This window comes from Pelobates fuscus, chromosome 11 (genome assembly GCF_036172605.1).
Source record: "Pelobates fuscus isolate aPelFus1 chromosome 11, aPelFus1.pri, whole genome shotgun sequence".
NCBI lineage: Eukaryota > Metazoa > Chordata > Amphibia > Anura > Pelobatidae > Pelobates > Pelobates fuscus.
In genome coordinates, this window is record NC_086327.1 from 69580585 (window position 1) to 69605610 (window position 25026).

Here is a 25026-nt window from a genome sequence, read left to right on the forward strand (position 1 = left end):
GACACCAGATATGATTGGCAACTGTCAAAGCACGCTGGCACAGGTCTGCAGAGCACACGCTGAAGTAGGCCTGAAACACAGACGCTTGCAGACAACTAACTGCTCTTCTATTACAGTGAAAAAAAATTATTTCTTTTAAATCTAAAGCTTAACCAATTGTTAAAACAGATATGAGTGGTGGCACTGGGCAAATAGGCACAGTATCCAATGTGAACCTCACACAGAAGCTGGCAGGCAGGCAACTGCTCTTCTATTACAGTGGAAACAAAATTTTGGTTGTAAAAGCACGCTAAAGAGACACCAGATATGATTGGCAACTGTCAAAGCACGCTGGCACAGGTCTGCAGAGCACACGCTGAAGTAGGCCTGAAACACAGACGCTTGCAGACAACTTGACATGCGCACAGTCGATTATTCGGCAGGTGCGCTGTGTACCCCAACCCCCCAATAACTTACAGACACCGTATTTCTGTTGGAATAAAAAAGTCCACAGCTTTATTTATTATAAACAAGGTAACAAATTGGGGTCATTGCCACAAATGTAAATTTACCTCCACCCCCCACCGTACATAAATTACCCCCGGCAATGACCCCGCCCAATAACAATAAATAACATTATAAATAACAAATAACACATAACACATGGCCTACCAAAGAGGCCCCATATCCATAACTTTTTTAACTGTAGGGGTGTACCGAGACCCCCCTACACCACCTGGTTCGGAGCCACCGATGAGCTCGAACCCACAAACCATTTCACACTCCAGTCTAATCCAGCCTAACCAATTTATACTCCTCCTACCTTCCAATTACCCAAGCCCTATCCCGCCGCTGTGACCAAACGGGAATTACAAAACAACAGGGAGGGTGGGAGGGACAATTACCAGGTAAGTGTCAGTTTAGTTAAAATGTCCCTTACTCATAAAATGGCCGCTTAATATACTCCTATTATCCAGCCCCCATTTACCAATAACCACGCCCCTTTAACTGGTTACTCCCCTGCCTACTCCTGGCTCTGTCAAGGCCCACTCCCCTGACTGCGCTGTTCCATGGGCTTCAAACTGCTCTTCTATTACAGTGAAAAAAAAAATATTTCTTTTAAATCGAAAGCTTAACCAATTGTTAAAACAGATATGAGTGGTGGCACTGGGCAAATAGGCACAGTATCCAATGTGAACCTCACACAGAAGCTGGCAGGCAGGCAACTGCTCTTCTATTACAGTGAAAAAAAATATTTATTTTAAATGTAAAGCTTAACCTATTGTTAAAACAGATATGAGTGGTGGCACTGGGCAAATAGGCACAGTATCCAATGTGAACCTCACACAGAAGCTGGCAGGCAGGCACCTGCAATTACATTACACAGGAAAAAAAAAAAAAAAGCAGCCTGATGTTATAGCCCTAAAAAGGGCTTTTTGGGGTGCTGTCCTTACAGCAGAGATCAGATGAGTCCTTCAGGATTGTAGTGGACACTGAATACCCTAGCCTAGCTATCAATTTCCCTATGTAATCAGCAGCAGCTAAACTTTCCCTCCTCTCACTAAGCATGCATCTTCCGAATGAATCGAAAATGGATGCTGGGAGGGAGGTTGGAGGGTGTGGAAGGGAGGGAGTGCTGCTGATTGGCTGGAATGTGTCTGCTGACCGAGAGGCACAGGGTCAAAGTTTGCCCAATGATGACGAATAGGGGGCGGATCGAACTGCGCATGTGTCCGCCCGCCGCGGCGAACGCGAACACGCTAATTTCGCCGGGAACTGTTCGCCGGCGGACAGTTCGGTACATCACTATTGACCATGTAGCTCATTTTTGTTCAAGTATCGTTGTACTGTGCTCCTCGAAACCACCACACCGTCTTTTTCCAGAGCAGACTGTATTTTAGAAAATTCCGTTTTTCTAAAGTCTAAAACTTTTGTTTTTGTGTGGTGTGACTCAGTCACTATTTCTATATTAAACCACACTGACTGGTGATCACTGGATCCTAAACATTCACCTACAGTAATATCTGATACCAAATCTCTATTTGTTAACACTAAATCTGGCCTCCTTACGACTTGCTTTAGAGACAATCCCAATATGGAGTTTAGAATATAATATAAGCAGCTATTTTGGTTTTCAAGTTCACATCAGGAAGATCAAAGTCACCCATGATGATAACTTCCTCCTTCATTGTCATTTTAGCTATTTCCTCTACTAGTAGATTATCTAACTCTTCTATTTGTCCTGGGTCCTATAATTCACACCAACACGGGTTACTGTGGCTTACCAAATTCTAACGAAACCCAAACGGACTCTATGTTCACCTCACTAACTTTTACTAGACTAGATTTTAGGCTATCCTTCACATACAGGGCCACCCCTCCCCCTTTCTTACCTTCCCTGTCTTTTCTATGTAAAGAGTACCCTGGTATTCCTATGTCCCAGTCATTTTCTCATTATACTATGTCTCCGTAACAGCGAATAAATCTACATTGTCAGTTGTCATTATTGCCACAAGTTCATGGATCTTATTCCCTAAGTTAAAGTCCCGAATATGCATCCGCCTGTCATTCTGAGTGTTGAATCAACCTACTGTATATCATTGGCAAAAACACAATAAAACGTTCTTTACCTCTAAAACCTCATTGCAAGTCAAGTCATTTGTTTCTAGATGGACAAGTACATCCAATTCCCCTTCCTGCTTTACTAGCTTAACAATATTACAAATACATATCCTGTCTCTGTGAGCCGTAGCTCCATGACGACATCTCACACAGGGCCGGTGCAAGGATTTTTGCCACCCTAGGAAAAAGAAAGATTTGCCGCCCCCCCCACCCTCCCCTAGTGGTCTATCCTCCCTTAGCGGTCTCTCCTCACCCCCCTCCCCTAGTGGTCTCTCCACCACCCCCTCCCTCCTTTAGTGGTCTGTCCCTCCCCCACGTTCTCCTCAACCCACCCTCCCTGTGTTCTCATCTCCCCCCCCAGTGTTCTCCTCTTCTTCTCCCCTGTGTTCTCCTCTTATTCCCCCTCCCTGTGTTCTCCACTTCTTCACCCCCTCTCTCCCTGTAATATTCCTCTTCCCCCTCTCTCCCTGTAATATTCTTCTCCCCCTCCCTCCCTGTAATATTCCCCCCTCCCTGTAATATTCTCCCCTCCAATCTTCTCCTTCCCCCTCTATCCCTGTAATAATCTCCCCCCTGTAATATTCTCCCCCCTGTAATATTCTCCCCTCCAATCTTCTCCTCCCCCCTCCCTGTAGTATTCTCCCCCTCCCTGTAATATTCTCCCCCCCTCCCCTCTTATTTTCTTCCCCCCCTCCCCTCCAATCTTCTTCCCCCCTCCCCTCCAATCTTCTTCTCCCCCCTCCCCTCCAATCCTCCTTCCCCTCCCCTCCAATCTTCTTCCCCCCAATCTTCTCCCCCCCTCCCCTCCAATCTTCTCCTCCCCCCTCCCCTCCAATCCTCCTCCCCCCTCCCCTCCAATCCTCCTCCCCCTCCCCTCCAATCTTCTTCCCCCCTCCCCTCCAATCTTCTTCCCCCAATCTCCTCCCCCCCTCCCCTCCAATCTTCTCCTCCCCCATCCCCTCCAATCTTCTTCCCCCCCCTCCCCTCCAATCCTCCTCCCCCCTCCCCTCCAATCTTCTTCCCCCCTCCCCTCCAATCTTCTCCTCACCTCCCTCCCATCTTCTTCCTCCCCTCCAATCTTCTCCTCCGCCATCCCCTCCAATTCTTCTCCCCCCTCCCCTCCAATCCTCCTCCCTCCCCTCCAATCTTCTCCTCCCCCCCTCCCCTCCAATCTTCTTCCCCCCCTCCCCTCCAATCTTCTTCCCCCCCCCTCCCCTTCAATCTTCTTCCCCCCCTCCCCTTCAATCTTCTCCTCCCCCCTCCCCTCCAATCCTCCTCCCCCTCCCCTCCAATCCTCCTTTTCTGGAAGCTCAGATTGCAGATTTCAAGATGCAAATTGCAACATTGAGGGAGATCGACAATCTTGAGAGGAGTCTGCTGCTCACTGAGCAAGTGGATTGTGATGAGGAAAATGTGGAAACTTTATGGGTAAATATCTGCTTGGGGAAAAGAATGGAAATCAACTATTGGTTGGGATATGTTATAAACCACCTAATGCTAATATTGACTAGGAACAACAGCTGTTTAAGCAAATTGAGAAAACTGCAAATCTGGGTAACACTTTAATTATTGGAGATATTAATTACCCGGACATAAATTGGGACAGAGGAACTAGTAGTTCAGCAAAGGGAATTAGGTTTTTGAACTTGTTAAATGACACCTTCATGTCACAACTTGTACAAGCACCAACAAGAAAGGATGCTTGTCTGGACCTGGTTCTAACAAACAACTTTGATATTTTGACCAACATTCAAGTAGGTGAGCACTTGGGAAATAGTAATCAAAATATTTGAAATAAACTCAAAAAAAACAAAAGCACATGGGGTATACTAAAACATAGAATTTTAAAAAGGCCAAAAGGGCAGCTTTACAAACTCTTTAGTGAAAAGAACACTGAGGATAAATGGAAAATCTTCCAACAAATATATTTATATTTAACAAATATATTTCTCAGTATGTACCATTGGGTAATAAATATAAAAGAAACAACTTGAAACCAATGTGGCTTCAAACTCAAAGAAATCGGTCTAGATCAAAATGCTTGTTCTTGGGTAGAACATTGGCTTAAAAAAAGAGTACAAAGAGTTGTCTTTAATAGTAAATTTTCAAGCTGGACAGAGGTGGCAAGTGGTGTCCCTCTGGGTTCTGTTCTGGTACCCCTTCTATTTAACATGTTTATAAATAATTTAGAAAAAAACATTGAAAATCATGTTTCAGTGTTTGCAGATGACTCAAAATTCTGTAAAGTAAGCAAGATATTACCTTGATGCAGAGGGATTTAGATAGACTGGGGGACTGGGCACTCAAATGGCAGATGAAATTTAATGTTGAAAAATGCAAAGTTATGCACTTCGACATAAAGAATGCACAAGCAACTTATACACTTAATGGAAGCAAATTAGGGACAACAAGACACGAAAATGACTTGGGAATTGTTATAGACAACAAACTATGCAACAATGTGCAATAGGCATGTGCATGGGGAAAATATTCGGCTCGGATCGGCATTCTGAAATTCGGGACTTCACCAATTCGGGACTATGGCAACTTCGGCACTTGACCACTTCGGAACTTCGGCAACTTCGGCCCTTCGGTTTTTAGACACTTCGGAACTTTGGCACTTCGGCAACTTCGGAACTCCGGCATTTCGGGACTTTTGTTGCAGCCGCTTGGTAGATAACTCCCTAATTCCCACGGTATTATGGAGTTATCTACCAAAAGACTGAAAGACCTAAATTGGTCTTTCAGCCAAATTTACTAATACTAAGTAAAAATTACTTAGTATTAGTAAGTTGTGCCCCTACTCGCAATACCGCGAGTAGGGGCTTGTCTATTAAACAGTGAGCAGCCTGTGACTGCTCACTGTTAAAAACAAAAAAAAAGGGTACCCACTCCCTGAGTGGGTGGGGGCCCTATAGTAAAAAAATGGGGGAGGACCTATTGTCCTCCCCACCGGCCCCCACCCCTGAGCGGCAGTGGGGGCCCTAAATAAAAATTGGGAGGGGGACCTAATGTCCTCCCACCTGGCCCCCACCCCTGAGCGGTGGGTGGGGGCCTAAACAAGAATAATGGGGGACCTATTGTCCTCCCCCCTGGCCCCCACACCTGAGCGGGGGACCCAATGTCCTATTGTCCTCCCCCTGGCCCCCACCCCTGAGCGGCAGTGGGGGCCCTAAATAAAAATTGGGAGGGGGACCTAATGTCCTCCCACCTGGCCCCCACCCCTGAGCGGGCGGTGGGGGCCCTAACAATAATAAGGGGGGGACCTAATGTCCTCCCCCCTGGCCCCCACCCCTGAGCGGTGGGTGGGGGCCTAAACAAGAATAAGGGGGGACCTATTGTCCTCCCCCCTGGCCCCCACACCTGAGCGGGGGACCCAATGTCCTATTGTCCTCCCCCCTGGCCCCCACCCCTGAGCGGCAGTGGGGGCCCTAAATAAAAATTGGGAGGGGGACCTAATGTCCTCCCACCTGGCCCCCACCCCTGAGCGGGCGGTGGGGGCCCTAACAATAATAAGGGGGGGACCTAATGTCCTCCCCCCTGGCCCCCACCCCTGAGCGGTGGGTGGGGGCCTAAACAAGAATAAGGGGGGACCTATTGTCCTCCCCCCTGGCCCCCACTTCTGAGCGGCAGTGGGGGCCCTAAATAAAAATTGAGAGGGGGACCTAATGTCCTCCCACCTGGCCCCCACCCCTGAGCGGTGGGTGGGGGCCCTAAATATAAACTGAGGGGGACCTATTGTCCTCCCCCTTGCCCCCACCCCTGAGCGGTGGGTGGGGCCCTAACCAAGAATAAGGGGGGGACCTAATGTCCTCCCCCCTGACCCCCACCCCTAAGCGGTGGGTGGGGGCCCTAAATGAAAATTTAACCCCCCTCCCCCCAGGTGACTAGGGGTTCCCAAATCCCTAGTCACCCCTACCCCCCAAAAAAAACTCCTACCTAAACCCTCACCCTAAAAATAATGAGGGGGGACCATTTAACTAAGTACCTTTAAAAATAAAAATAAACTTACCATTCGATGTTTTCTTTCTTCTAAAGTCTTCTTTTTTCAGCCCCAAAAAAGGGCAAATAAATATCCATAATAACCGACGCAATAAAAAACAAAAAACAACAAAAACAAAAAAATATATAATAATCGATCTTCACCCTGCGAGGGCTCCATGCAGACTGAGCTCTGCAGGGCGGGGAAGGCTTATAAAGCCTTGCCCCACCCTGCAATTAGGCACAGGGCACTCTGATTGGTGGGTTTAAGCCATCCAATCAGAGTGCTCTGACAGGTAAATGAAGAGTTCTTTGGAATTTTCCCACGCTGTGTAATTTGACTCATAACTCTCTGATTGGTTACTTAATCCACCAATCAGAGTGTTATGAGTCAAATTACACAACGTGGGAAAATTCCAAAGAACTTTCCCATGCTGTGTAAAATGACACAGAGCACTCTGATTGGTGGATTTCAAACCAACCAATCAGAGTGCTGTGACAGGTAAATGCAGAGACTTACCTGTCAGTCTCTTTATTTACCTGTCAGAGCATTCTGATTGGATGGCTTAAACCCACCAATCAGAGTGTTCTGAGCCTAATTGCAGGGCGGAGCAATGCTTTATAAGCCTTCCCCTGCCCTGCAAAGCTCAGTCTGCGCGGAGCCCTCGCCTGAAGATGTATTATTTTTTTTTGCGCTCGTTTTTTTTTTTTTTTTTCATTGCGTCGGTTATTATGGATTTTTATTTGGCCTTTTTTGGGGCTGAAAAAAGAAGATTTTAGAAGAAAGAAAACATTGAATGGTAAGTTTATTTTTATTTTTAAAGGTACTTAGTTAAATGGTCCCCCCTCATTATTTTTAGGGTGAGGGGGTAGGTAGGAGTTTATTTTTTGGGGGGGAGGGGGTGACTAGGGGTTTGGGGACCCCTAGTCACCTGGGGGAAGGGGGTTTAAATATGTATTTAGGGCCCCCACCCGCCGCTCAGGTGTGGGGGCCAGGGGGAGGACATTAGGTCTCCACCCTTATTTTTGTTTAGGGCCCCCACCCACCACTCAGGGGTGGGGGCCAGGGGGAGGACATTAGGCCCCCCCAATTTGTGTTTAGGGCCCCCACCCACCTCTCAGGAGTGGGGGCCAGGAGGGAGGACATTAGGTCCTCCCCCCTTATGTTTGTATAGGGCCCCCACCCACCGCTAAGGGGTGAGGGCCAGGAGGGAGGACATTAGGTCCCCCCAATTTGTATTTAGGGCCCCCACCCACCGCTCAGGGGTGGGGGCAGGGGGAGGTCATTAGGTCCCCCCCAATTTGTATTTAGGGCCCCCACCCACCGCTCAGGGATGGGGACCAGGGGGAGGACAATAGGTCCTCCCCCTTATGTTTGTATAGGGCCCCCACCCACCGCTCAGGGGTGGGGGCCAGGGTGGAGGACATTAGGTTCCTCCCCCAATTTGTATTTAGGGCCACCACTCAGGGGTGGGGGCAGTTGGGAGGACATTAGGTCCCCCCCATTTGTATTTAGGGCCCCCACCCACCGCTCAGGGGTGGGGGCCAGGGGGGAGGACATTAGGTCCCCCCCTTATTCTTGTTTAGGGCCCCCACCAACCGCTCAGGGGTGGGGGCCAGGGGGCGGACATTAGGTCCCCCCACAATTTTTATTTAGGGCCCCCACCCACCGCTCAGGGGTGGGGGGCGGTGGGTAGGACAATAGGTCATCCCCCCCTTTTTTTACTTTAGGGCCCACAGCCGCTCAGGGGTGGGGGCCGGTGGGGAGGACAATAGGTCCTCCCCCCTTTTTTAACTTTAGGGCCCCCACCCACTCAGGGAGGGGGGGACCTTTTTTATTTTTTTCAACAGTGGCTGCTCACTGTTTAATAGACATGCCCCTACTCGCGGTATAGCGAGTAGGGGCATAATTTACTAATACTAGGTAAACTTTACTTAGTATTAGTAAATTTGGCTGAAAGACCAATTTAGGTCTTTCAGCCTTTTAGTAGATAGCTCCCTAATACCGTGGGAATTAGGGAGTTATCTACTTATTCATTCCTGTCATTACACTGGCTGACTAAGTAACTTACATTTTATAAGAATTTGTGTTACTTGATTGTTGTAAGTGTTGCAAATGCTTACAGCTGAATCCTGTCTATGTTTGTATACTTTTTATTTGAAATTGTATACAGTGTAACATTCTTCTTCTTTCACTGGGTAAGTATATTCGTACTTAGGCAATACTGTGCTTCGGAACTTCGGCACTTTGACACCTCGGAACTTCAGCAATTCGGCACTTCGGCGCTACTACACTTCGGAAATTCGGTAATTTCGGCACTTCGGGACTTCAGCAATTTGGCACTTCGGCAATTCAACTATTCGGACATTCGGAAGCACCCGAATGTCCGAATTACCTGAAATTCGGATGAATTTTAATTCGGACCGAAACGAATTGCACATGTCTAATGTGCAACGGCAATCAGCAGTGGCTAAGGCCAGTAAGGTATTGTCATGCATGAAAAAGGGCATTCATTCTCGGGATGAGAATATCATTTTGTCTCTTTATAAATCACTGGTAAGGCCACATATTGAATATGCTGTAAAATTTTAAGCACCTGTTCTAAAGAAGGATATTATGGCACTATAAAAAGTGCAGAGGCGGGCTACAAAATTAATAAAAGGAATGGAACATATCAGCTATAAAGAAAGGTTAACAAATGTAAACCTCTTCAGTTTAGAATATGATAACGGTATACAAATATATTCGGGGCCAATACAAACCATTGTGTGGAAATCTATTCACAAACCGGACTTTACATAGGACACGAGGTCATGCGTGTAGACTGTAAGAAAGAAGATTTTGTCTAAGGCAAAGTAAAGTTTTTTTTTACTGTAAGAACAATAAGGATGTGGAATTCTCTGCCTGAAGAAGTGGTTTTATCAGAGTCCATACAGATGTTCAAACAGCAACTAGATGCATACTTGCAAAAACAGAATATTCAAGGATATAATTTTTCAATGTAGGGTAATAGCTGCTTGATCCACGGATTAATCTGACTGCCATTCTGGGGTCAAGAATTATTTTTTTTCCTATTGCTTCAAACGTTTTTTTTTTTGCCTTCTTTTGGATCAACAGCAAAAATGAAATGTGAGGAAGGCTGAACATGATGGACGCAAATCTCTTTTCAGCTATGTAACTATGTAAGTGTGGGTGGTGTTGAAAGGGGGATCCTGTCATTATTTACAGTTTACTGCAGACAAATAGTGAACTTTAACCCTCTCACCACCACAACTACGTTACGCACACTCTTGGAGTAGGGTGCGTTTGTGACAAATCCCTTCTCATAGTCTTCTTATTGTTACAGTTTGACAAGTTGAACTGTCATTGGCATTTATTTGAACTTACATATTCACATTTTGATAAAGGTACAATAATTTCCTGATAACTGTACTTACTATATGCACATTGCTCCGAAAAAGAATATAGCCGAAAATACAACAACCGACAGCCCGTTTGCGGACAATGTTGCATCTTTTTCATTAATAGGTAGTAAAATCTTTTTTTCTTGATCAACTAAAAGAAAAGAGATATTTGGTGGATTAAACACACTTTTAGAATAATAGAATAAACACATGTTTTCATGGGTCAGTGATGCAATCACATCAATGGCTCTGCCCAAAGGTGGCAAATCTGCCTGTGAAGAGGATGGGTCCATACAAATGGCAGCTCAGTCAGACAAGAATGCATGTCTGATTTACTACCTGCCTGATTTACTACCTGCCTGCCAATCATCTAAAGCTAGCCCACTGAGAGCAGACCATGCAGCTGGCACTGGTTCAGTGCTCTCTGCAGGGTCTTAGTACCCTGAATATAGCACAAGCGTGTCTAATGATGTACTCTCACTATGCTTTTTTGGAATAGTTCCCTGGTGTCCCTATTAGTGGGACACCAGGGAACTAATTTGAGATGGCGGGACAGGACCAAACAAATCAGGACAGGCTTACTGAAACCAAGAAAGCTGGGAAGTTTGGGGTTGTCATTGATTGCTATAAGTTATAACAAATTTTGCCTGTTCAAATGTAGAAAATAATCTGATTTGCTAATTTTACTGGAAACAGTGCATGCTAGGTAGAGTAACTCTGCAGCACCAACAGCAGCAATATGCTAATAGTGATGGCTGGAAAAATATGCCAAATATAACAAGTACAAACTTTTGAATGCATAAAAACAGAATAAAAAGATGCTTTACTGAACTGTAAGGAAAATGTTCTTGTAACTGATAATGATATGGAAGGTGCTACCAGTGTTGCTGAATGAAACAAATAACATATTTGAAATAATATATTAATATACTAATATAATTATAATTAAATTAATACATTCAGTTATATTAATTATACTATTATATTTAACCAATCTTGCTCAAGTTAATGGATGATGAAAATAAACTTGTGTTTATTTTAAAAACCCTAATTGGGTTTTTATGTTGAATCTAGGAGGTTGGGAGACTGGAAATGGCAGACTTGTCCAAGCTTAAGTTAATGATAAGTTTTACAGAAATATACAGAAAGTCAGACCAAACAGATATTTTCTTTTTTCACTGTTGTGAAGGCATGGACTGGGCATAGGGCACGATGGTCTTTAATTGGGAGTGTGCTTAAATCCATCTCCATAGTCCAACAAAGTACTGGGCTGCAGGCTCCAATCTTGTTTTAACAAGCTCCAATTACAAAGAGACATTGGAGGAAGGACACTCTAGATCAGTGATGGCGAACCTTTTTGAGCCCGAGTGCCCAAACCGCAATACATGCCAACTTTTTTTTCCTTAAAGTGCCAACACGGCAATTGCGTGTGTGTGTGGGGGGGGGGGGGTGCGTGTGTGTGGGGGAGGGTGCGTGTTGTATGTGTAAATGAGGGGTGCTGTGTGTGTGTATGAGGGGTGCTGTGTGTGTGTATGAGGGGTGCTGTGTGTGTGTATGAGGGGTGCTGTGTGTGTGTGTGGGGGGTGCTGTGTGTGTGTGTGTGTGGGGGGTGCTGTGTGTGTGTGGGGGGGTGCTGTGTGTGTGTGGGGGGGTGCTGTGTGTGTGTGTGTGGGGTGCTGTGTGTGTGTGGGGGGGTGCTGTGTGTGTGTGGGGTGCTGTGTGTGTGTGTGGGGGGGGGTGCTGTGTGTGTGGGGGGGTGCTGTGTGTGTGGGGGGTGCTGTGTGTGGGGGGGTGCTGTGTGTGGGGGAGTGCTGGGTGTGTGTGGGGGGAGTGCTGGGTGTTTGGGGGAGTGCTGGGTGTTTGGGGGGTGCTGGGTGTTTGGGGGGGTGCTGTGTGTTTGGGGGGATGCTGTGTGTGTGGGGGGGTGCTGTGTGTGTGTTTGGGGGGGTGCTGTGTGTGTGTTTGGGGGGGTGCTGTGTGTGTGTGTGTGGTTGGGTGTGCTGTATGTGTGTGAGAGGGGTGCTGTGCTGTGGGGGGTAAGGGGAACTGTGTGGGGGGGTAGGGGTACTGTGTGTGGGGGAGTAGGGGTACTGTTGTGGGGGAGTAGGGGTACTGCTGGGGGGGTAGGGGTACTTCTGGGGGGGTAGGGGTGCTGCTGGGGGGTGGGGTGCTGCTGGGGGGGTGGGGTGGGGTGGTGCTGTGGTGGGTAGGGGTGCTGCTGGGGGGGTAGGGGTGGTGCTGGGGGGGTAGGGGTGGTGCTGTGGGGGGTAGGGGTGGTGCTGTGGTGGGTAGGGTGGTGCTGTGGGGGGTAGGGGTGGTGCTGGGGGGGTAGGGTGGTGCTGTGGGGGGTAGGGTGGTGCTGTGGGGGGTAGGGGTGGTGCTGTGGGGGGTAGGGTGCTGCTGGGGGGTGGGTAGGGTGCTGTGGTGGGTAGGGGTGGTGCTGTGGGGGGTAGGGGTGAGGCTGTGGTGGGTAGGGGTGGTGCTGGGGGGGTAGGGTGCTGCTGGGGGGGTGGGGTGGTGCTGCTGGGGGGTAGGGGTGGTGCTGTAGGGGTGGTGCTGTGGTGGGTAGGGTGCTGGGGGGTAGGGTGCTGCTGAGGGGTGGATAGGGTGCTGTGGTGGGTAGGGGTGGTGCTGTGGGGGGTAGGGGTGAGGCTGTGGTGGGTAGGGGTGGTGCTGGGGGGGTAGGGTGGTGCTGGGGGGGTAGGGTGCTGCTGGGGGGGTGGGGTGGTGCTGCTGGGGGGTAGGGGTGGTGCTGTAGGGGTGGTGCTGTGGTGGGTAGGGTGCTGGGGGGTAGGGTGCTGCTGAGGGGTGGATAGGGTGCTGTGGTGGGTAGGGGTGGTGCTGTGGGGGGTAGGGGTGAGGCTGTGGTGGGTAGGGGTGGTGCTGGGGGGGTAGGGTGCTGCTGGGGGGGTAGGGTGCTGCTGGGGGGTGGGTGGTGCTGCTGGGGGGTAGGGGTGGTGCTGTAGGGGTGGTGCTGTGGTGGGTAGGGTGCTGTGGTGGGTAGGGGTGGTGCTGGGGGGTGGGGTGCTGCAGGGGGGGTAAGGGTACTTCTGGGGGGGTAGTGGTGGTGCTGTGGTGGGTAGGGTGCTGTGGTGGGTAGGGGTGGTGCTGGGGGAGTAAGGGTACTTCTGGGGGGGTAGGGGTGGTGTGTTAGTATCCCACCCCCTCCTTCTTACCTTCAATGAAGTGTGGGGGGGGGGGGGCACAGCCATCCCTGGTGGTCCGGTGGTGGTAAGTACTGCAGGGGGAGGGATCTGTGTAGCAGCTTCCCCTGTCCTCCCGCGCGATGCTGTGTGGAGCGTTGCCATGGTAACGCTCGGCAACGCTCCACACAGCATCGCGCGGGAGGACAGGGGGAGCTGCTACACAGATCCCTCCCCCTGCCTCCCGTCCCGGAAGCAGAATAGGCGCCTGCCGTTTCGGGCAGGCAGGCGCCTATTCTGCAGTGATGGCGGACCTGTGGCCGCGTGCCCACAGAGAGGGCTCGGCATGCCACCTGTGGCATGCGTGCCATAGGTTCGCCATCACTGCTCTAGATGCAGGGCAGATGGCTCACTGTCATATTTTCACTCCTTTTGTGTTTGCTATAGAGGGATAGGCTTGTGATCTGCTGACCCTGCGACAATTAATGTTTTTTTGTGTGCTGCCAAACCTGATACTGAGGATTCTTTCCCCCCCTCCCCTCCCTGTGAGTGCATGAGTACATCTATTACTGTAAATATGTATCTGTGAGTGTATTTTTGTTTTTGTGTGCCTTTATGCACATAACTGTGAATATGTGACTAAGTGGTTACTAAAAAAGACTGGACATACCCCACTTGCAATACCTTGGGTTCCCTACTTTTGCAAATGGTATGCCATCATGGGGATAATTCTAATTCCTGGGCTACCATACATTACCAAACTGGCAAATTTCAATGTGAAACAAAAATGAAGTGCAAGCCTTATATTTGATTCTCTAACTACAATTTACCATTTTGAAACACTAATATTTGTGTTCAACGAAGTCTCCTTAGTAAAACAGTACCTCCCATGTACAGGTTTTATGGTGTCTTGGAAAGTTACAGGGTTAAATATAGTACTTGCGAATTACATTCTCTGCACTTTCTGCCTGAGTTGTCAGGCATGTCAATCAAATTGGAAAAAATAAAATAAAACATAGTTATGCTAAAAGATTACTTAAATATATATGTTTTTAAATTCCTCGTGTATACTTATGTAATCATTAATGTAATTATATATATATATATATATATATATATATAGTGGATAGTGGATAGTTCATACAATGCTAAACAAAAATCTGCTTGCTTTTCCCACAGAAATCCCAAATCTGCAGTGATATATATATATATATATATATATACATTATATATTTGTGGTTATTTGTAATTTATATATAGATAGATGTCATTCTAAGTGTATTGTGTTACCTATATATATACATATATATATATATATATATATATATATATATATATATATATTTGTGCTCGGAATTTAATACGTAATGGATAGTATCTGTAAGGACCAAGTTGGTTGTGGTGTGCCGAAACCAACGTACGAGTGGGCCTGTAAATAAAAGAGGGCCCACCAAGGAGAATGTAATTTTGACAGGGTGTAGGTGGGTGGGGACACCTCTGAATGGCAGAGGTGAGTAGGGGCTGGGAGTTTAAGTAGGGGACTTACTCCTCCCACAAATTCAGGCCTATTGGCCTTTCTACTTCTGCTCGGAATTTAATACGTAATGGATAGTATCTGTAAGGACCAAGTTGGTTGTGGTGTGCCGAAACCAACGTACGAGTGGGCCTGTAAATAAAAGTGGGCAAAAGAGAAGTTCATGAAAATACACACTTTATTGCCTTTTTACATAACCAAGTTCCTGAAAGCTTGACGAAGCTCTTTCTCTGGTCGTGGGATATACGTATGGTATATGGAGGATTTCCATCTCCCCAGTCTCTTGATGATGTGAACAGGGGTATTAGTGCTGGATGCTGAAGAGGCGGCTCCTATGCGAAAGGAGTGCCCGGAGAATGAAGTCGGATTGAAACCCAGTGTAGATAATAGCGTTCTGATGTGAGCCGTGAATTTAGCAGTGGTAAGCGGGTGCCCATGCATAGATAAGAGCGGTGAGTCTGCTAAGTGTGCGTGAAGGTTTGACCGTAGATGGTCTAGCGCCTTGACTGGACACCAGGCGTTGTCAGTAGGGAAAAAGGTATTACAGTGGGGTGTAGTGAATGGTTGGTTTTAGTTGATGGGATCGAAAGTAGATAGTGATCCTCCACCTTTGTAAGGTGTGATATTTTTAGGCTGTGCATGATGTCCCCTTGACGAACAACCGTGAACTCTCTAGGTCTGAGAAAACCGTAGAAAGCCAGATAGATAGCTGCTTTGATCACCAGGTTAGTGTCGGGATCAAACGGGGATTCGTCAAGGAGATTGCTAAGTGCTCTGAAGATAGGTACATCTATAGGTAGTCTAGTGATAGTGAGAGGAGCTGAGACCTTTATTATACCTTTCAATACCTTCTTGATGGGATAAGATGACAAGAAGGGGGTGTTATTAGGAAAATTAGTGAGGCTATGGTGCTGTACCCCAGTGAGATAAAGTTTAATGGTGTTGTGGGAAAGTTTAAGGTGCAAGTGGCAGAAGGAGGCAAAAGCCACCATGGTTTGTATAGAAAGGTCGCCTTGTAAACCGAATTCTGCAGTGAATTTGTTAAATATGGTAAGTGCCCTATTATAAGAGATAGCTGTGTTAGGTGATAGTGCTTGGTGAGTGAGAATCCTAGCGTGATGCATTAGTGTGCTCAATCCAGGATTAGTTTGTGAAACCGTGGTGTCCTGGATGGCTGGTGGTGAGCCGTAGGGAGTGCCTGAGAGAAAACCTGGAATTGAGAGCGAGAAAGAGCGTCAGCTGCAGTGTTGTGGATACCCGGGATGTGACAACAATCTAAGTGAAACTGACCGGTTGCTGCTAGCCAGGTCAGCTTGCGAATCAGCCGCATGATGGTCAGGGATGATGAGCGCCCCTTGTTAATGATTTTGCAAGCTGCCGAGTTGTCAGAGTAGCATTTTACTGCCTTGCTGGACCAGAGATGACCCCAGGTGTGTGCGGCCGCCACAATGGGATATATTTCGAATAGGGCTGAGGTCTCCCTGAATCCTGGCAAGGCATCCGTCTCAGCGGGCCAGTGACCCCTAAACCAGTGGTTGCCAAAGATGGCTGCGAAACCAGTGTTGGCTGCAGCGTCTGTGTGAATGATGGGTGAAGAAGTGGAGTGAGGAGGGATAAACATGGCGATACCGTTCCAATCTGCCAAAAACTTCCCCCACATAGCTAAGTCAGCCTTGGCGTGGGGGTCCATTGAGACTGGGCAAGAATCCGGTACCCCGTGGAGCCGGCAAAGGAGCCTGGATATAAAAGACCTTCCCTGCGGGATGATGCGCATAGCAAAGTTCAGGGAACCCAGAAGGGACTGGAGTTCCTTCCTGGTGCAAACATCATTCCGCAGGAACATGTCTATCTCCCCTCTCAAGCGGGTCAGTTTGCCGTGGGGAAGGCTCTGAGGGTAACAGAATCTAGCTCTATCCCCAAAAAGGTAAATTTAGTTGTGGGGCCAATTGTCTTAGCTGGGGACAAAGGTACTCCAAGTGTGGAAAAAAGTGCTGAAGTGCGGCTAATGGCGGTGGGTGTTTGTGTCCCTGGCTCTATCAGTAGGAAGTCGTCTAGGTAGTGAATAACGGAGTGACACCTGAGGACGTTCAGAAGCAGCAAGCATAGTGTCTCCGCAAAGATGTCGAAAAGTTTGGGGCTGCTTCGAGAACCGAAAGTGAGTCGTGTGGAGAAGTAGTACTTCCCTCGCCATTTAACACTGTGCAAGTGTCAGAGTGAGGGGTGCATGGGTAATAATTTAAACGCGTTTGTGATGTCTGTCTTGCTGAGCCAGGGGTGATTACCAGAAGAGATGATGGCCTGTATAGCGTCATCAATAGTTACATACTGGAGTGAGAATTCGTCTGCTGGAATGAGTGAGTTTATGCTGGGAACAAAAGAGGAGTGCGGTGCCGATAAATCGATAATTAGACGTTTTTTATTAGAATATTTGTGAACAGCGATACCGATTGGGTTAGTGCGCCAGGAGGAAAAAGGTGAGGAGGAAAGTAGAGTGTCAGTGGAGACTGGGTCTAGTCGTGCTGACAGGAGATTAGGACATTCTAGTGTACCTGAGGGGATGGCTACTATACCAGTGAAAAAAACCCTGTGTGAACCCCGTGGTCAGATATTCCACCAGGTGCCTGCTAGGGTGAGACCTTAAGTAAAAAAACAGGTTGTCGACGTTAATGTCGGTTAGTCATTTATTAGGGGACGACCTGGCCGGGCACATGGTCTTGGTATGTGCCCTGAAGCAAATGGAGCAGATGTGCAATAATCTACATGCTCTGAAACTGCAGGAGCCTGCGTTGAAATTATTGCACACCTGCGTCTTGCCTAAAAAGGAGATGGGCCTCCCCAGCTTGTCGCGTAGACTACCCGCTGGTTTGTTGTGAGGGGTGAAAGAAGGTTGAGGGGTGGGGGTGGAGGTGGTGGGGTTTGCTTCACAGGGACATAAGTCCGCCATGTGGGAGGTAGAATTACATATGGCACAAGACGGGGGCCTGAGACCAGCAAAGTGGCGACAGAATAGTTCTGTATCTATCTGACACCAGTTAATTTTAACGTTGAACTGTTTCAGATGGGTCGCCGCCTTCACTGATACTGACTTGTGGTAGTCGTAGAAAGAAGAGCCCCTGTACTTAATGCCTAAATCCACCACCTTGTGAAGGTATAGGTCTAACTCCTCTCTTCTGTGGGGATATACCGTGCATATGACGTCGCGGTATATCCCGAAAGCTACCACGAACTGGGGAATCTAAAGTTTTTTATTAAGCCTAGGGTCTCTTGTTTTAAGCACTACAGAAATATCCCCGTAATTGTAAGCCTTGTTCTCCAGTATGTCCTGTGAAGCTATAAGCAGAGACACCAGGCACACGTCCTTCCCATCTAGGGGGTCTTTCCTGATAGAGTCTGGGACAGAGTGAGCTGGTGACTCAAAAGTAGCTATAGCTGTGACTGGAGTAGGCGAAGGTAGTATGGGGGGGCATGCTGGTACGGTGGGGACAGCCGGGGTGGAGGCTGGGATTGCCGGGGTATTACCTGAGGAGGCGATGGCGCTCTCCACCTTAGATAGCCTGTTATTTAAAGTCTGCAAGTTGGCCAAGATCGCTGCTAAGGTATCCTGGGTGGCTGTGCCAGCGCTTGATGGCTGTCCTTGAGAGCTAGTGCCTGGCCTAGGCTCAGGGGCTTGGTAGGTGAGCAGTCTGTAGAGTTCTGTCTTTCTAGGTGTGGCTGGAAAAGGGGTTTCCCCTGAGCCTAAGTTCGGCCGTAATTTTGGGAATAGTCCATGCTCTCAAGGACGTGGGAGTTGAAGGGGTGAGAGATTCGCCTGGAGACTCTGGTCTGATTGGCGTGAACGGTATCTCTTCTGGCAGTTCTTCGGTTGGGATTGTTTCTTGGGACATTCTAAAAGAAATGATTTGTGAATGAGGTATTAGAAGGGGAGTGCGGAAATGTGGGGGGGGGGTATGAGAGGTGGAATTTATCAGATGAACTAGACAGTAATGCTAGTGCCGAGGCGAAAAACTTATCTGTGAGATTTTTGGTAGGTGAGGCCCTGCTAATGCCAAGTGGCGGTGAGAGGCTCTATCTATGATTTGGCTTGGAAAATTGAGGCCACAGACGTGGTGGCAGGGTGTTGGCCTCTCGGTGACTGTAAAGAGAATTCAAAACCTGTGGCCGTGACAGGTGAGGCCCTGACTAAAGCCCTGTAGTAGATTTGGGCGTGGGGCCGTACCTCCATGTTGAGGTGGTGAGATGGCCTTGCGGGACCGGATTTCCTAATAGGGTGAGCTAAGGCAGTAGCCTAGACCCTGTAGCCAGTTCGATAGTATACTTAAGGTTGACTGGGAAATTCTAATGTTGTGTGTGGATACTAACCTTGAATGGTTGTAAATGATAACTGGAACCTTCTTAGTATAATTAAAGTGTAGAGTCTTGTCTGCTGCTGTCCTTGAAGAATAAGCCTGCGGAATTAAGACAGATGTTGCTGTATTTATGCGGATCGTGATGACGTATGGTTTGTAGTGAGGGTTGGCTGTTAGGAGCGCAACGTGAGATCCTGCATTGAGGGATCTGAAGGGTTTAGTATAGGATTGGGATGAGTTTGCGTGAAAGAGAAAGGCTGATTGAGGCCTTGGGGTAGTGATTGCCGTACGCGAGTAAGGGCGTAAGTACCTGGTGGTATGCCTGAGTACTGGGTCAGGTATGTTGGATGTTTTTCCTTGGCCTGATGGCAGTATGAACATAGGCCTGGGTAGAGAAATTTCTAAAGAATTAACATACCGTGGGCGTAAGACTGTGAGTTATTCGTAATGAAACCGAGAATGCATAAGGTCTTGTGTAGAATAGGTCTTGAAAGAGTGGGGAACTATACCTTGAATGAAGTACAAAACTTGTGATGAGCGTAACTGGTTTACTGTGTAGAAACTGGTGGAGGCCTAGAATTATTCTGGAGCTAAGGATTAACCAATGGATACTTAATTAGTTAACTACAGATGTGACAGTATGTAGTAAATATCAACATGTCTAGCTGTGACAAGTCTAGATAGGTTAATTGCCTTTGAGGCCTAGACCCGGATGAAACCAAAGAGAGAAAAATACTGTACCCGTTCCTGTAAAAGAACTTGAAATAGCAACTTTGAGCAGGAATGCAATAAACCAATGCAATCTGTAAAGCCAAAGAGATGTGACAGAGGCAAGAAAAAATGACTGCGTGATTATAAGGAGAAGATGTCGTACAGATGTGAATTTGACGGAATTACCCTAGGAGATCATGTTTAATAATTAATATCTGTATGTAGGGTTTGAATAGGGTTGATGAATAGTTAGAAAAACTGTTCTTTAATTTGGTGACATGAGAAGTCTATAAGAACTAATAAAGTGAATATTAAAACATGAGTTACAAGTTAAATGGTGTAGGAAAAAGAACCATATCTTATGAATAATAGTTAAGATTTTCAAGTTTTTAGATATACCAAACCGGCCCACATAGTTTAACAGAAAGACTGGTAGTTAGGCCGGATTGAATAAATAATACTGACATGTAGGTATCAGCAGTAAACTGACCGAACAGGGAATATGAGTTTTATATTTAAAAATTTGTGTAAAAGAAATCCGTGAATTTATATAGCATGGTTAAAAAGAATTGACCGAATAGGTATTTGTACTGTACGTTCGCACAAACCGTACTAATAGATCAGCACTGAAAGTGAAAATAGCGAGGGGTGAATAGGATGATCGTCGAACGTTAAGGATGCACGAACGGGTAAGTAAGTAAGTACGAGGTTCGTGCGTATGACTAAACAGTAATACATAGATACAATGAATGCAATGAGCGTTATAATTAAAAGTAGTTCGGCAGTTTTTGTACGAATACGTGAACGATGCGTAAATGTAACGGGCGTTCGTCTGTTTTGGCGGCGAACGCTAAATACGTTTAAACGAGCATGAATACGCTTAACCAGAAGATAGAGGGAGCCTACCCCTACGTTTTTAGGCCCGAACGGAGGGAAATAGCCGAACGCTATTTCCCTCACTTAGCTTACGTGAGCGTGACGGTCTCGTGACCGGAAGCCAGGTACCGTGACCGGGAGGAAAAAATAGCGCGGCGGGGCCTCAGAACGGACGGAGGATTGCACTGGACCTCTTGCTTGCAGGAGACTGAAGCTGTTCTGGCGGGAAGCTCGGACCGGAAGTGCTGGTTGCTACGGGGATAGACAATCAGCTGAACGGCAGAGGTGAGAAGGGGCTGGGAATTTAAGTAGGGGACTTACTCCTCCCACAAATTCAGGCCTATTGGCCTTTCTACATATATATATATATATATATATATATATATATAAATAACAAAATACAGTTATATGTGTAATGGATCACCTGGCACCCCGACTGGGTACCTCCGTTGAAGGATGCTCCTAGCACTTACAGAGGGCTCCAAGCGCTCCGCAGACACCACAACCACCGCAGACCCCGCAGCTTGGTTGAGGTCTCGCCGTCTCCTACCCACCCTGGACCTACGACAAGGCTCCAGGTTCCAGTGGGTGAAGCTCTCCTCCAAGAGAGTGAAGCAGGAACAAGCTCTTAAAAGAGCTTAGTAGTGATTATCCAAGGGAGCATGCAGAGCATAGCAATCTCTTGTGGTGATCTAGCAATTCCCCCAATAAGAGACAGGACTGAAGGGTGAAGTAGAACTGATGTTTAATGGCAGGTACTTTGCTTTTATGCAGTGCTCCCCTGCAAGGGAGACGCCCACAGGCAATTAGCCATTAACCAATCAGACAACGGTTACATCCCACAGATTCCCTCCCCTCTGCTTGGGAGATAATTGAGTTTCTTACTGTATCTACTCAATTATCTCCAAGCTGAAAAATCATACTTTTTAAACATTTTTATAACTTTAAAACTATACATCCAATCTTCATAAAAATTACATATTCAAACTCAGCACACTTTACTTACAAACATATCCAAAATTCAGGGGTTAAAGAGTTAGCTGGAAGTCTTTTATGACAGACCACAAGCACATTTTCCTGCCCAAAACAGTTCCATAGATTTGGGCTGTGCGGTCGGTCAATTTCACACTGAAAAAATGAATCTTCGAACGGGACTTAGTCAGGGCCGGTGCAAGTATTTTTGCCGCCCTAGGCAAAATAAAAATTTGCCACCCCCCCATGTGACATCACAATGCCCCACCCATATGATCTGCCATATGAACTAACGCCAGTGCTGCACACTGTGTTTACATTAACCCCTTAACACCGCAGCCAAATGTACAAGTTGTGAACGAAACAAAACGTAAACAAAACCTGGCATTTGCGCTATATGTCTGTCCAACCGTAATTCACCTCTTTCATATTAAATGCACCCCCACTTATTATATATCATTTTATTCAGGGGAAACAGGGCTTTCATTTAATATCAAATATTTGGCTATGAAACATAATTTAATATGAAAAAAATGGGAGAAAATAAGATTTTTTTTGATTTTTTTCGTTCTTCATGACATTTTAACTGTCAATGTCATAATACTGTTTGCTTTTACTGCAATAAAATACACATATTTGTATTCAGCAAAGTCTCACGTGTAAAACAGTACCCCCTATGTACAGGTTTTATGGTGTTTTGGGAAGTTACAGGGTCAAATATAGCGTGTTACATTTGAAATTGAAATTCGCCAGATTGGTTACGTTGCCTTTGAGACTGTATAGTAGCCCAGGAAATAAATTTACACCCATAATGGCATACCATTTGCAATAGTAGACGACCCAAGGTATTGCAAATAAGCGATGTCCAGTCTTTTTTAGTAGCCATTTGGTCACAAACACTGGCCAAAGTTAGCGTTTGTATTTGTTTGTGTGTGAAAAATGCAAAAAACGCCAATTTTGGCCAGTGTTTGTGACTAAGTGGCTACTAAAAAAGACTGGACATACCCCATTTGCAATACCTTTGGTTGTCTACTATTGCAAATGGTATGCCATCATAGGGGTAATTTTCATTCTTGGGCTACCATAGGGTCATAAAGGCAACGTAAGCAATCTGGCGAATTTTAATGTGAAAAAAATTAAACACAAGCCTTATATTTGACGCTGTAATTTTTGAAAACACCATAAAACCTGTACATGAGGGGTACTGTTGTACTCAGGAGACTTCGCTGAACACAAATATTTGTGTTTCAAAACAGTAAAAAGTATTGCAGCAATAATATCGTCCCTGTAAGTGCTGTTTGTGCGTGAAAAATGCAAAAAACGTCACTTTTACTGGCGATATCATGGTTGTAATACATTTTACTGTTTTGAAACACTAATATTTGTGTTCAGCGAAGTCTCCCGAGTAAAACAGTACCCCCCATGTACAGGTTTTATGGTGTCTTGGAAAGTTATAGGGTTAAATATAGTGCTAGCAAATTAAATTCCCTATACTTTCGGCATGGGTGGTCAGGCAGGTCCCGCTAATTGTAATTAATTAGGATACCTAATTATGTAAAATTATTACATAAATATATGTGTAGAATTAATATATGTATATATATATATACATATGTGTATATATACGTATATATATATATTTTTTTTTTAAATATTTTTATTTATATATAGGTATATATATAGTGATATATACGTATATATTTATGTATATAGATATATATATTATTTCGTTATAAGTGTATTTTGATATAAATATATATATATTAATATCAGAATACAGTTAGAACGAAATAAAACACATCTATATATTTTTTAATATTTTATTTTTAATTATTTTTTTTATTTAATTTTTTTACGTATTTACATATTAATTTTTTTTATATTATTTATAAATATATATATAACAATAATTATATATATATTTAATCAGTATCAGTCTACGTGTAATTTGATATTAATATATATATATAATTATATATATATTAATATTAAAATACACCTAGACGGTGTATGTGTGTGTATGTATATGTGTATATATATACTTAGATCATATATATATATAATATATATATATGATCTAAGTATATAATTTTTTTTTTTTTTACACTGTTTTAAACATTTTTTATTTGATTTTCAGCCAGCAGGGGGACCAACTGTCATTACAGTTGGTCCCCCTGCTGGCAATGCAGCAGGCAGCTATACCGGCCATGTGATTGTGAGGTCCTCGCAAGGACCTCACTCTCACATGGCCGGGAGGGCTCCTGGAGGGCGGACGTGCCGCGGGGGGCTCCCTGGGAGTCCCCCGAACCGCGATCGCCGGCGTGGGACCGCCAGCGACCGGGTAAGTTACTAAAAAACGGAGGGCGTACTATTACGTCCGGCGGCGTTTAGAGCCGCTTTTAAAAGGACGTAATAGTACGCCCTCCGGACTTAAGGGGTTAAAAAGCCTGCAGGGACACGCTATAGACACCGGAACCACTTCATTAAGCTGCAGTGGTTCTGGGGACTATAGTGTCCCTCTAATGTGAGGTTAATTAGAGATTAGTGTCACTAATAATATACTAGATTGCCTACTTACAACCAGATGAAGATGGTGATGGGTAGTGTTGTCGCGAACCCGGAATTTTCGGTTCGCGAACGGCGAACGCGAACTTCCGCAAATGTTTGCGAACCAGCGAACCGCCATTGACTTCAATGGGCAGGCGAATTTTAAAAACAACAGGGACTCTTTCTGGCCACAATAGTGATGGAAAAGTTGTTTCAAGGGGACTAACACCTGGACTGTGGCATGCCAGAGGGGGATCCATGGCAAAACTCCCATGGAAAATTGCACAGTTGATGCAGAGTCTGCTTTTAATCCATAAAGGGCAGAAATCACCTAACATTGACACCTGTCCTCAAAGCCCAGCCCTGATACACACTGACACAGAGCAGAATAGAGACTGTTCCCCCTACATAGGGTCACTTGGCAGATATGGATTGACACCTGTCCTCAAAACCCCTGATACACACTGACACAGCAGAATAGGGACTGTTCCCCCTACATAGGGTCACTTGGCAGATATGGATTGACACCTGTCCTCAAAACCCCTGATACACACTGACACAGAGCAGAATAGAGACTGTTCCCTGTCCACAGAGACCATGATACACACTGACACAGAGCAGAATAGGGACTGTTCCCCCTACATAGGGTCACTTGGCAGATATGGATTGACACCTGTCCTCAAAACCCCTGATACACACTGACACAGAGCAGAATAGAGACTGTTCCCTGTCCACAGAGACCATGATACACACTGACAAAGAGCAGAATAGGGACTGTTCCCCCTACATAGGGTCACTTGGCAGATATGGATTGACACCTGTCCTCAAAACCCCTGATACACATTGACACAGAGCAGAATAGAGACTGTTCCCTGTCCACAGAGACCATGATACACACTGACACAGAGCA